The sequence below is a fragment of the Sceloporus occidentalis genome, unplaced genomic scaffold, assembly GCF_023333645.1.
Source record: "Sceloporus occidentalis isolate IW3139 unplaced genomic scaffold, rSceOcc1.0.p SCAF_1, whole genome shotgun sequence".
Taxonomy (NCBI): Eukaryota; Metazoa; Chordata; class Lepidosauria; order Squamata; family Phrynosomatidae; genus Sceloporus; species Sceloporus occidentalis.
In genome coordinates, this window is record NW_028316981.1 from 216,940,283 (window position 1) to 216,952,040 (window position 11,758).

Genomic DNA, 11,758 nt, shown 5'->3' on the forward strand with positions numbered 1-11,758 from the left:
CAACGTATCTCAGATGTTCAACCAGCATATTTTCATGGTGGGGGTGTATCTATTATTTTGTTCCTGCCCTTGGGGTATTATCCATCACCACCATCCATTTTGTGTCATCTGCAAATTTGATAAAAATACCATCTATTCCATCATCTAAGTCATTTATAAAGATAGTAACCAACACTGGACTCAGTCTAGGCATACAGCCTGGTTTGCTCTGGAAAGCATCAAGCCCAGATCCTGACATGTGAAAAGTTGCTTTGCCCCCAAGCAAACTGGACAGGCAAAATTCCACACGGTTTTTGAAGGTATGGGAGTTTGTACAATATGTACAATGCCTGTAAATATTAGGTGCATAACTAAATGTGAGACACACACACACACCCCACTTGAACTTGCGCAGTTCTTGGAAGAGACAGTGCTTCAGCACTGTCTCTTTCTAATACCTAGAAGTCAAGCCTCCATGTTTTTGTTCCCAGCTACAGGACATATCCTCTGACTCATTGAAATTAGGGAATGAGATCTACCTACTCAAAGCACAAAGTCATGTGTGTTGCCTGGAGGAGCAACATCCAAGTGCTTAGCTTTGAGGCCAAAGCTGAATGATTCTTGTGTCCTTTTCCATTCTCCTGGGCCAAGAATGATCACTTCCTCATTCCAGACTCAAAAGTACTACCCAAAGTACCTAACTGTCAGGAAACCACCCTCCTTCAATCTTTCTCTTCTAGTAACTGAAGCATTAAAGTCATCCAAGGATGAATTCCTGATAGCAGATCTTTCATAGGAGTGTGAGATTGGGGGGGGGGGGGGCAAGATGCCAAAAACACAGAAGGGTTGCTTCTCTTGTCATCAAAATGCACATATGAAACTATATAAAGTGTTTTCTTTATTTATTTTTGAAGTGCTATCAATAAGTCTTGAATCTGCCCCTTTTTTCCTTTGCTTTGCCTCCTGTCCTGTAAAGATAACAATCCTATCAATGATAGTTTTGTAGAAAAGAGTCCTCACCCATTAAAACGGGAGAGGGTCTATCCTGATTAAATGTTTGCAAAGCTCTCCATTTTCATTACTGTAAAGAGTTTGTAGCTAATCTCTATTCCTGGAAAGGCTGGTGCTAGGACAGTTAAGCTAATGTTTGTATTTGACATCCGTACAGGTTGAGTTTCCAATCCTACCTGTTCCCTCCCTGTGATCCCAACACAGGCTGGGCAAAGAGCCCAGGCAAAAGCTGAGCATTTTAATCCTTCACCATTTATAAGCCCAAAGGCATTTCCAAAGGATGGGCCGATAGAATCAAACTGCTTCCAACAGGATTCAAAATTTTAACAATTTTAACAATTACTCCACTTGTAATGATATTGTGATGACCATGAATTAGCCCTTCTGTCAACATGGAAAAAGACTGCCTGGCTACCACAGTGGTCTGGAAAGTACATGTCGAACACTTTTACACTTTTACTACAATTGTTGTGTGCCTTCAAGTAATTTCCGACTTAATGACGACCCTAAGGCGACTCTATCATGGGGTTTTCTTGGCAAGATTTGTTCAGAGGAGGTTTGCCTTTGCCTTCCCCTGAGGCTGAGAGTATGTGACTTGCCCAAGGTCACTAATGGGTTTCATGGTCAAGCAGGAAATCGAACTCTGGTCTCCAGAGTTACAATCTAATACTCATAGAATCATAGAATTGTTACTCAAACGACTATACCTGCTGGCTCCCAATATCTATAATCCTGTTAAAACTGTCAAATAATTTTGTTTTCAGCACTCTCTAAATCAGGGGTAGGCAACCTTTTTGAGCTGGGGGCCGGGTTGCTGTCCCTCAGACAACTGGGGGGGCAAACTCAAAATGGCGCCTGGAGCGGCGCGGAAGCTGCGGCGGGGGCGGCAATTGGCGGCAGGACCGGACTGGGGCCGGTCCCAAGGCCTCACCAGGTCGGATCCGGCCCGCGGGCCGTAGGTTGCTGACCCCTGCATTGAACCATTGGCAGTCATAATGCTGAATATATTTATCATGCTTAGATTTTAAAACCTGCCAAGCTAGATCCTACCAGGAGTCATTCAAGCAATTTTTTTACACTACACTTTTTATATTTTTAATTTGTTTAGCCAGGCCTTCATGCCACCTACTATTTATTTAAGTACTTCACAACATTAAACAGCAAAGTAGAAAAAAACTTTAGATAGAGAAGTCGACAAGTCACTGGGATCTATTTGTGATGAGAGAAATTAGATAAGTGGGGACTAGAAAGTAGAAGAGGGTAAGAGGAAGTGTGAAAACAAGGAGAAGAAGAGAAAGATGGACAAGAAGAGAAATAGAAAGGGAAAGCGAGAAAAATTGAGAAAGGAATAGATAGGGTTAGAGATAGAGAGAAGGAAATTTAAAGGGGGGAAGAAAGGGAAGATCCAATGACTTGATCAATTGCTGAATTTAAAAAACAAAGAAGCATTTGTTTAAGTTAGCAAATATAGTTTTGTTATAAATTTAAAGAAACATGATTTGATTTTATTACTATAATACTATAGAGGTGTATATGAGATGGATATAGATGTGTGATGATTGTCGATGGTTTGAGTGCATGGATATAGAGTATGTATAAATGTATGATGTTTTAATTGAAATACTCAATAAAAATATTTTTTAAAAATAAACAACAAAGTAGAAAGTATTGATTAAAAGCAATAAAATCCCCCCTGTAGCTTCAACAAATTTGTTGGCGTGTCTGCTTAGAGAAAATGAAACCCCACAGAAAATTAAACTCCAAAAACATTGACTATTTTTGAGCACTTTTGATCCATTACTAATCAAATCCTTAATGGCATTTCAGGGGAAATAATTGAAGAGACCTACAGTAAGAGCTTAACTCTTAAGAAAGAATGGGAATTAGACTTAATCATGACATTACCTGACCCTGTCTGGCAAAAGAAAAATAGAGCATTCCTCCATTTAAACCAAAGTCTGCACCAGTTAAAGTGAAATTAATTCATAGATGATTTGAAATTAATTCATAGATGCTCTCTCACTATTCATAGCTACTATTCATAGATGCTATCTCACTCCGCTACAGATTGTGAGAATTTCAAAAACTCTTCTGCAAAATGCTGAAGAGCTTGTAATGACAGTGGTACCTATTTACATATGTGGTTTTATTGTTCTAAGATAAACATGTTGTGGTCAAATGTGATCTCAAACATCACACAACAAAATACTGTTCTCTGTCCCGATCTTTCACCATTATCCATGTTTGTTGCTGAAAACAAAGATGTGAATCATAAGAACCTAATCTGTTTCTTGTTAGCAGTTACCAGAACAGAGATTGCAAACTGGAAGACAAGCAACCTACTCATAGCTGGTGGCACAGTTTTAGGGATATTTTGTTAATGGAGGGAAATAGCAGATAGATTGAACATGTTGAAGGAGTCCATGTTACATGATTCTTTTATAGAGAAATGGCTTCCATTCCTAGAATAAGTTAATAAAAATTCCAAAATGGCGACTCCACCAATCCATTTTCTAGACCTTTGGAACAATGTCTTGTAGGTGACTTCAACAAGGTTCTGATTCCCAGCAATATCCGCCATAGTTGTTTTCATCCTTCTAACCCTACCCACTAGCATCCTTCTTCACCTTTTATTTTTATTTCATTTATTTTTTGACTATGTTTGTTTTATTAACCTATTTGTTACCTGTTATATTTGTAATATTTCATGTGAAATAAAATAAAATTAAGTAATAAAATTACATTTCCAGTATGTATTGTAGCATAAATAGCAATGAGCCTTCTAACACCTTAAGGTCTAACGCATTTATTTCACAACCAGCTTTCTTGGACCAAAACCCATTTCATCAGGTGCATGAAATTTAAAGCAATTGAGGGGTCATCAGATTAGTAATTATAGGGTCAATCCTCAATCAGTAAATGGGAGGTAGAGCTCATTTCAAAGACCTGGGAGGATAACGATGTTTTGTGCTGTCTCTGAACGGAGGGAAGTGCCAAAGCAGGCCAATAGTGGAAGCCAGCAATGTCCTATAATGGCAAAGGGTATTCCATAGAATGGGAAGCAGCAAATGGAAATGCACTACTCTAATTGTATTCTAATCTTGCAACCATAATGATACCCTGTGTAGCACTGGACAAGTCTTCAAATCTTTTCTGACTTATGGTGACCCTAAAGGAGCCTGTCATGGGTTTTTCTTGGCAAGATTTGTCCAGAGGTTTCCATTGCCATCTTCTGAGTCTGAGAGAGTGTGACTTGCCAAGGGTCACCCATGGCTGAGCTGGGATTCGAACCTTGGATGTACTAAGATAAAAGCTTAGTTTTTAAGTGCACTTTGTTCATTCACAGTACTGTATGTGGTTTAAAAATTAGACTGCTCCATCTTCAGATGTGATATTACATTTGTAATAAACATTAATCAAATACTTCTTAGGAATGTGGGGCATAGAAAAGTTTGGAAACTACTATAGGTTTTTTGTGGGTTTTTCAGGCTATGTAGCCATGTTCTAGAAGAGTTTATAACTGACGTTTCAACAGCATCTGTGGCTGGCATCTTCAGATAATGAAAACTACTGTTCTAATCACACATTATGTTCCCATGTGGGCATCTGAGAAGAAGGGCATAAAAGTGAAGGCTTTTACTCATTCTTTGTCCACAGCAACCAGCATATCATATTCAGAGGATCACTGCTTCAGTTTTAGCTTCTGCACCCAACTCTTCTCCCTCCCAGCCTTATTTAAAACCAATCAGTACTATCTCATGGGAGAGGGGAGTGGTAGTGGTGGTACCTATGAAGATATCCCAAGGGAGTGACAAATAAAGCAGTAGAGCAGTTAGGATGATGACACAGCCCTCAATATCTGAGAACATGTTTCCTTAAAGCCTCTTTATGTAAAGTTAAGAACAAGAAGAGCCCAAGACTTAAGTCAGATTAGTGAGAATGTACTGGGTTACCATCACTAGAACATTAGAAAGGAGGATGGAAAACCCAGCTTCAGCCCCAGCTCAGCAAATCACTATAAAGGGAGGTCTAGGCAGAAGTAGGTGAGGAATACATATAACCTCACCTTCATTGTACATTGGACCCTTGTTACACGCTGGGGTTTGGTTCCAAGATCCCCCATGGATAACAAAAGCCATGGATGCTCAAGTCTCATTAAATATAGTGACATAGCAAAATGGTGCCCCTTATAAAAAATGGAAAATCAAGGTTTGATATTTGAAATTTAAACTTTTTTTGAACATTTTCAAACTGTGGATGCTTGAATCCATGTATAAAAAAATCTGTGTATAAGAAGGGCTGACTGTACTGTATGGACAAGGCTTCTCTTCAAATCTTCTCATGATCAGTGCAAGATCTGTAAATTCAGTTAAGTATGATTGGAAGCCTCTAGGCAAACAGGAATGCAAGTCTATCAAAGTTTTTGGACAGACAACGGCATCTGCATCTGCCAGCCAGACATACATTCAGACTTAATGTATTACTAGACACTTGAGAGAAGCCTGCCCAAGTAGGGTCCTTGGGGATGGGGTTCGTACATATGTTTCTGTCCCTCCAGGGACTTCCCTTGATCTAGACACTATACTTCTATTAATGTAGCATAGAGGAAAGACAGGGAGACCACAACCAAGATGGATGGACTCAATCAGGTGAGTCACAGGCATAGGTTTGCAGGGACTGAGCAGAGCAGTGGAGGATAGGAAGTCTTGCAGAGGTCTCATACACAGGGTTGCCACGCATCAGGACCAACTCAAGGGCAGTTAATAAAATCAGCTATCATACTTTCCTGGGTTCCTTGAAGGAAGGGAGGAATATAAGCACATCACAGAATAGGTTTGGTTCACTTATCCAGCCTTTTAAAATAGCCATGTCTGAAACATCTGTGAATACAGTACCATCTTTTGTGCAACTAGTAAGTGTACAGTGGAACTGCCTATATCTCTTATTCTATTTATATAACAGGTAATCCAGCTGCTTGACAAACAGGTAAACCCTGTTTTGGAGTACTAATGCCTTGGAGAAAAATATCAAGATGCATGAACGATGGTATAAATGAAAATGTATGTCAGATTCTTACATGGCATAATGGGGCAGCTGCCTCCAGAAGTGGGGTGGGCACCATGAGATTTATATACTAAATGTGTATACTGTTTCTTATTATTTATTTTAAAAAAACACAATTTACAAACAAAAGTAACAATACAAAACATAAAGCTATTAAAACTAAACCAAAAATTCATCAGGTTCAGCCATCAGTGAAATAATGCATTCCAAAGATTGTTCAATGCAAAGAGTACTCAAAGCTCTTATCAAAAGTTCTCAAAGTCTCAGAGTAAAGCAGTGTGCCTTCTGCAAGTGAGCTACTGAAGTCACCCCATTCTCCTCCAAAGGGGCTGAGTTCCATAACAAGAATGCCACCATTGAGGAGGATCTTGATCCGGTCATGGGTCCCTGGCCTGGAAACCTTGGTAGATGGTGGCTTCCATGTCAGTGGAACAGTGAATCCATTCCAAGTTTCAGTCCAGACTTTTTAAGACCAGTCCAAGATGCTGAACTCTATCCTATAAATAGGCCTGGCACCATGGATAGCTCCTTTGAACTTTGCCCTAGGACAGAGTCATTGCCCCACTGACATGGAAGCCATTGGCTGCTACTTGGAGGTCTTTGCTCATAGACAGAACCAAAGGTACAACTCCCACCAAAGATTGCAAAGGCCAGACCAGCAAGTTCCAGGCTCCCCCAATGGGAACTGAAGATGCCAACTTGTCTACACCACAGACAAAAATGTTTTGGGCCAGACCTGAATTTTTGGTCAGGTAACGTGCAGATAGGTGCAGATAAAGTGAAGATAGGAGGAAGAAACACTGGCAACCTAAGGTACACAAATGAAACCATAATAATGGTGGAAGATACCACAGATTTGGAATGGTTACTAAGGAAAGTCAAAAATGAAAGTGCAAAGGCAGGATTAATACTGAACATATGGGGGGGGGGAATTATGTCCACAGAAGAGATACATACATTCAATCTAGACAACGAGGAGATCAAAACAGTTAAAGAATTCCTGTACTTAGGATCAAATACTGACCAGAATGGTCACTGCAGTCAAGAAATAAGAAGATTAGGAATGGGCAGCTTTGAAAGAGCTAAAAAAGCTGCTGAAGGGTAAAGATATACAACTAATTGAGCACAAAAGTTAGAATTCTCCAAGGCATCATACTCTCCATCACCAGGTACAGATGTGAGAGCTGGACAATAAAGGAAGCAGACAAAGGGAAAATCAACTCATTTTAGATGTGGTGCTAAAGAAGAGTACTGAGGATACCATGGACAGCCAAAAAGTCAAATAGATGGGCCTTGGAACAGCTCAAGGCAGAGATCTTCTTACAAGCCAAGATGATTAAATTGAAGTTGAACTCAAGTTGAACATGAGTCAACAGTGCGATGCGGCAGCTAAAAAGGCCAATGCAATTTTAGGCTGCATCAATAAAAGTATAAGTGTCTAGATCAAGAGATGTAACAGTGCCACTGTATTCTGCTCTGGTCAGGCCCCACCTGGAATATTGTGTCCAGTTCTGGGCACCACAATTCAAAAAGGACATTGAGACACTGGAGCATGTCCAAAGGAGGGTGACTAAAATGGTGAAAGGTCTGGAAACCACAATTCAAAAAGGACATTGAGAAACTGGAGCATGTCCAAAGGAGGGTGACTAAAATGGTGAAAGGTCTGGAAACCTATGAGGAACGACTCAGGGAGCTGGGGATGTTTAGCCTGGTGATATGATAGCCCTGTTTAAATATTTGAAAGGATGTCATATTGAGGAGGGAGCAAGCTTGTTTTCTGCTGCTCCAGAGAACAGGACACAGAACAATGGATGCAAGCTACAGGAAAAGAGATTCCACCTCAACATTACGAAGAACTTCCTGACAATAAGGGCTGTTCGACAGTGGAACACACTCCTTCCTCGGAGTGTAGTGGAGTCTCCTTCCTTGGAGGTCTTTAAGCAGAGGCTGGATGGCCATCTATTGGGGATGCTTTGATTGGATTTCCTGCATGGCAGGGGGTTGGACTGGATGGCCCTTGCGGTCTCTTCCAATTCTATGATTCTATGATTCTGTGATTCTATGAAGCTGGTGTATCTTGGCCATATAATTGATTGATTGGGTGGCATATAAATAAATACTATTATTATTATTATTATTATTATTATTATTATTATTATTATATAATGAGAAGGCATGGAACACTGGAAAAGACAACAATGCTAGGAAAGGTAGAGGGTAGAAGAGGAAGACAACATGCCAGATAGATGGACTCAATCATGGAGTTCATAGACATGAATTTGCAAGAACTAAGTAGAGAAGTGGAAGATAGGGTTGTTGGAATTATCTCATCCACCGGGTCACTATGAGTCGAAATTTACTCGAAGGCAGATAACAACAACAGCAAGGTGCAAATGGACAAAGGCAAAAGGTAATAATGAGAGAATCCACACCATCTCCAAATGAAAGGATCCAGAATGCCCATGTCTGCATTGTCAAAAGAAAGGAAATATATCACCAAAATAGAGGACAAGGGAAGACATCAATTTACACAAATGGTGCATATGCTGATATGAACATAATTATGATTTCAGTGAAAGCACAATGTTTCTTGCCAATGCAAAGAAGACAGTGACTCACTGAAGAGACCATGTAGCTACCCAGTCTGCCACCCAGGTGCTTCCTGTCGGATGGGAAACTTCAATACTCCTCCCTCCTCTCTCTTCTAATGAACTTGGAGGGATGAAGAGCTCTTCAAAGAGATTATTCCTTTAAATGGAAGACTGCCTTTGCACAGAGGACCGCTCTCTGTAAAACAGGGAACATGGCCAATCTGTTGCAGGCAGGCCCATTGGCATTGCTAAACAGCACAGAGTTCTGAGCACAGAGAGCAGGAACCATTAATCCTAGCTATTGCCTAATCCGCCACTGAAGTTTCTTTGAGAATTTGTTGCCAACTGCTGCTTTTATTCTTTTTTTCCCTTGTACTGTAGCTAAGATATTGTTTATCTGCCCTCCCCCACTTCCAGGAACACAATGTTCTTTAAGTAGTTTGCATCTAAACCCTGAAGCGGAAAGCATAATTCTTCCAGCTCACCTCTTTCAGGTGGCTGAGACGGGAGATTGTAATCGCACCAAGTAAGACACACTCAAGCAAGACATGGGACAAAATGGTCAGCAGCTAGGCTTTTCATTTTTACAAAAAAACCTGTCCTGGAGAAATTAAACACATGACACTTTTGGGAGCATGGAAGCAAATTGAAAGGGGGGGGTTGGAAGGGGAAAAACACTTGACCTATAGTGAAGGTTTCACAAAGACCTACAGTCATTAAAGGCACACAAGTGTGCATCCTCCTGGGATCAGATACATTTGCTCTGCTCTGTATGGCTGCTGGATAAAGATTTAAAAAGTTACTTTTGGATTACAGCTCCTAAAATCCTCCAGCAAACATGGCCCTTAGCCACACTAACTGGGGGATTCTAGACATTCTGGTCCAAGAAAGTAACTTTTTTCAAACTCTACTGCTGGATAAATGGCTTCATCTGACAAAGAATTCCATGAGATGCCGGGTGCCAGGGCTTTCTCAAGAGACAATGAACTCTGATGTTCTTCTATAGGCCATTAATGAAGTGATCAGAATATAGAAGATTATCGCACTGCATTCTGAGACCGTTCTCATCACGTGATGAGAACGGAACGCATTTGAGTATACCGCACGTATGTGTTCCAATCGGGTTCTCAGAACGTTTAAATGTGTTCCAAATGTGTTCCAGGAGGGTACAGATATGAATGTGTTCCCAGAGAGCTGAAACGTGATGAGAACGTTCCAACAGAGGTGTGTGCGGTATTCTTATCTGTTCTCAAATCCGTTCTCTCATTCCTCCGTCTCCTGATTGGCTGAAAGAATGACAGGCAGGGAGGGAGGCAGGCAGGCGAGCGACTGCAGTGAGGGAAGGTGTGTGTGTGTGAGGGGGGAAAGAAGGAGGGAGGGAAGGGAGGAAAGTTGGGACAAGTGAGAGAAGAGGAAAGAAGGGAAAGAGAGAGAAAGAGAGAGGGAAACAGGGGGGCCAGAGCAGAGAGCAAGAGGGAGAGGGTCTGGCTGTTTCTGCGGGGGCCTCTAGTGTCATGTCCAGCGGGGCTCCTGTGCTGGCAGCCTGCAGGAGGCAAGGATGGCAGGGATGCCCAGGACCTTCTCCTCCTTCCCTCCGGGAAGGAACCCACAAAAGCTCCTCTGTTTGGAGCAACACACAAAAGCAAGCAAACAACTCCCAGAATTCCATAGCAAAGAGCCAGACAAGAATTAAAGCGGGGAGGGAAGCTCACAGGCCCCACCTGGAATATTGTGTCCAGTTCTGGGCACCACAATTCAAAAAGGAGCGTGTCCAAAGGAGGGCGACTAAAATGGTGAAAGGTCTGGAAACCATGCCCTACAAGGAACGACTTAGGGAGCTGGGGATGTTTAGCCTGGAGAAGAGAAGATTAAGAGGTGATATGATAGCCCTGTTTAAATATTTGAAAGGATGTCATATTGAGGAGGGAGCAAGCTTGTTTTCTGCTGCTCCAGAGAACAGGACCCGGAACAATGGATGCAAGCTACAGGAAAAGAGATTCCACCTGAACATTAGGAGGAACTTCCTGACAGTAAGGGCTGTTCGGCAGTGGAATGCACTTCCTCGGAAGGTGATAGAGTCTCCTTCCTTGGAGGTCTTTAAACAGAGGCTGGATGGCCATCTGTCAGGGATGCTTTGATTTGGATTTCCTGCATGGCAGGGGGTTGGACTGGATGGCCCTAGTGGTCTCTTCCAACTCTACGATTCTATGATTCTATGATTCTATGATTCATGGTTCCATCCTAAGGAAGGCTGGCTTTTGTAGCGTGGAGCTCTAGTCCATTCTCTTGAACTAAATTTCCCATGCCTTAATCAAAATCAAGATAAAATGGGAACAGAAAGTGAGGATTAAATCTCGGCATTCCCATTTGCAGGTAGTGTGTCAGAACATTCTAACAAAGAATTCTAAGTCCTTGTCAAAAACTAAACATCCCAGTATTTCTTAAAATAATACAGCCATGGCAAGCAAAGTGGCACAAAACTGCTATAAACATGTCATGTAGATACACTTTTGGTTTAGAGGGATGATGGTAAAGGCAGTCCTATACATCCCTTTCAGGGACAATTCTGCTGCCACAAGTCAGTGCAAACAGATACAGCGAAAGAGGTGTGTTGTGTTTGTGAGCCAGAGATGGAGAAAGTACAGTTGGCCCTCTAGTCTATATCCACAGATATCCATGTCTTGAAAATATTTTTAAATATATAATTCCAAAAAGGAGACCTTGATTTTGCCATTTTATATAAGGGACACCATCCTATTGTGCCACTGTATTTAATGGGTTTTGAGCATCCATGGATGTGGTATCCACAGGGGATCCTGGAACCAAACCCCAGCAGATACCAAGGATCCACTGTAGTGATACAGTAGCAAATAGGCTGTACAATGAGATGTCAATCAAACTGTAAGACTAGTCCCTGTAACTCAAAAGTGCACACACATCCTTTTCAGCTAGGCTGCTCTATTTTCTTGTTCATCATCATCATCTGTTCACCTCCTCCCTCTTCTCCTTTCCTTTTCCCCAGCCTTTTCTTCGCTCAGCTGGGGTCTAATGAACTGGGACGCTGCTGCTTCTGCTGCTGCCAATGCAACTTTTCTTTCATCCCAGCCTCTTTC

At 41.5% G+C, this 11,758-nt stretch overlaps 1 protein-coding gene across 1 annotated transcript in view; it reads right to left on the minus strand.

Moving 5' to 3' along the window:
• Window positions 1-11,758, minus strand: part of LOC149323423 (olfactory receptor 2A1/2A42-like) — a 53,613-nt gene that overhangs the window by 41,165 nt on the left and 690 nt on the right. The window lies entirely within an intron of this gene.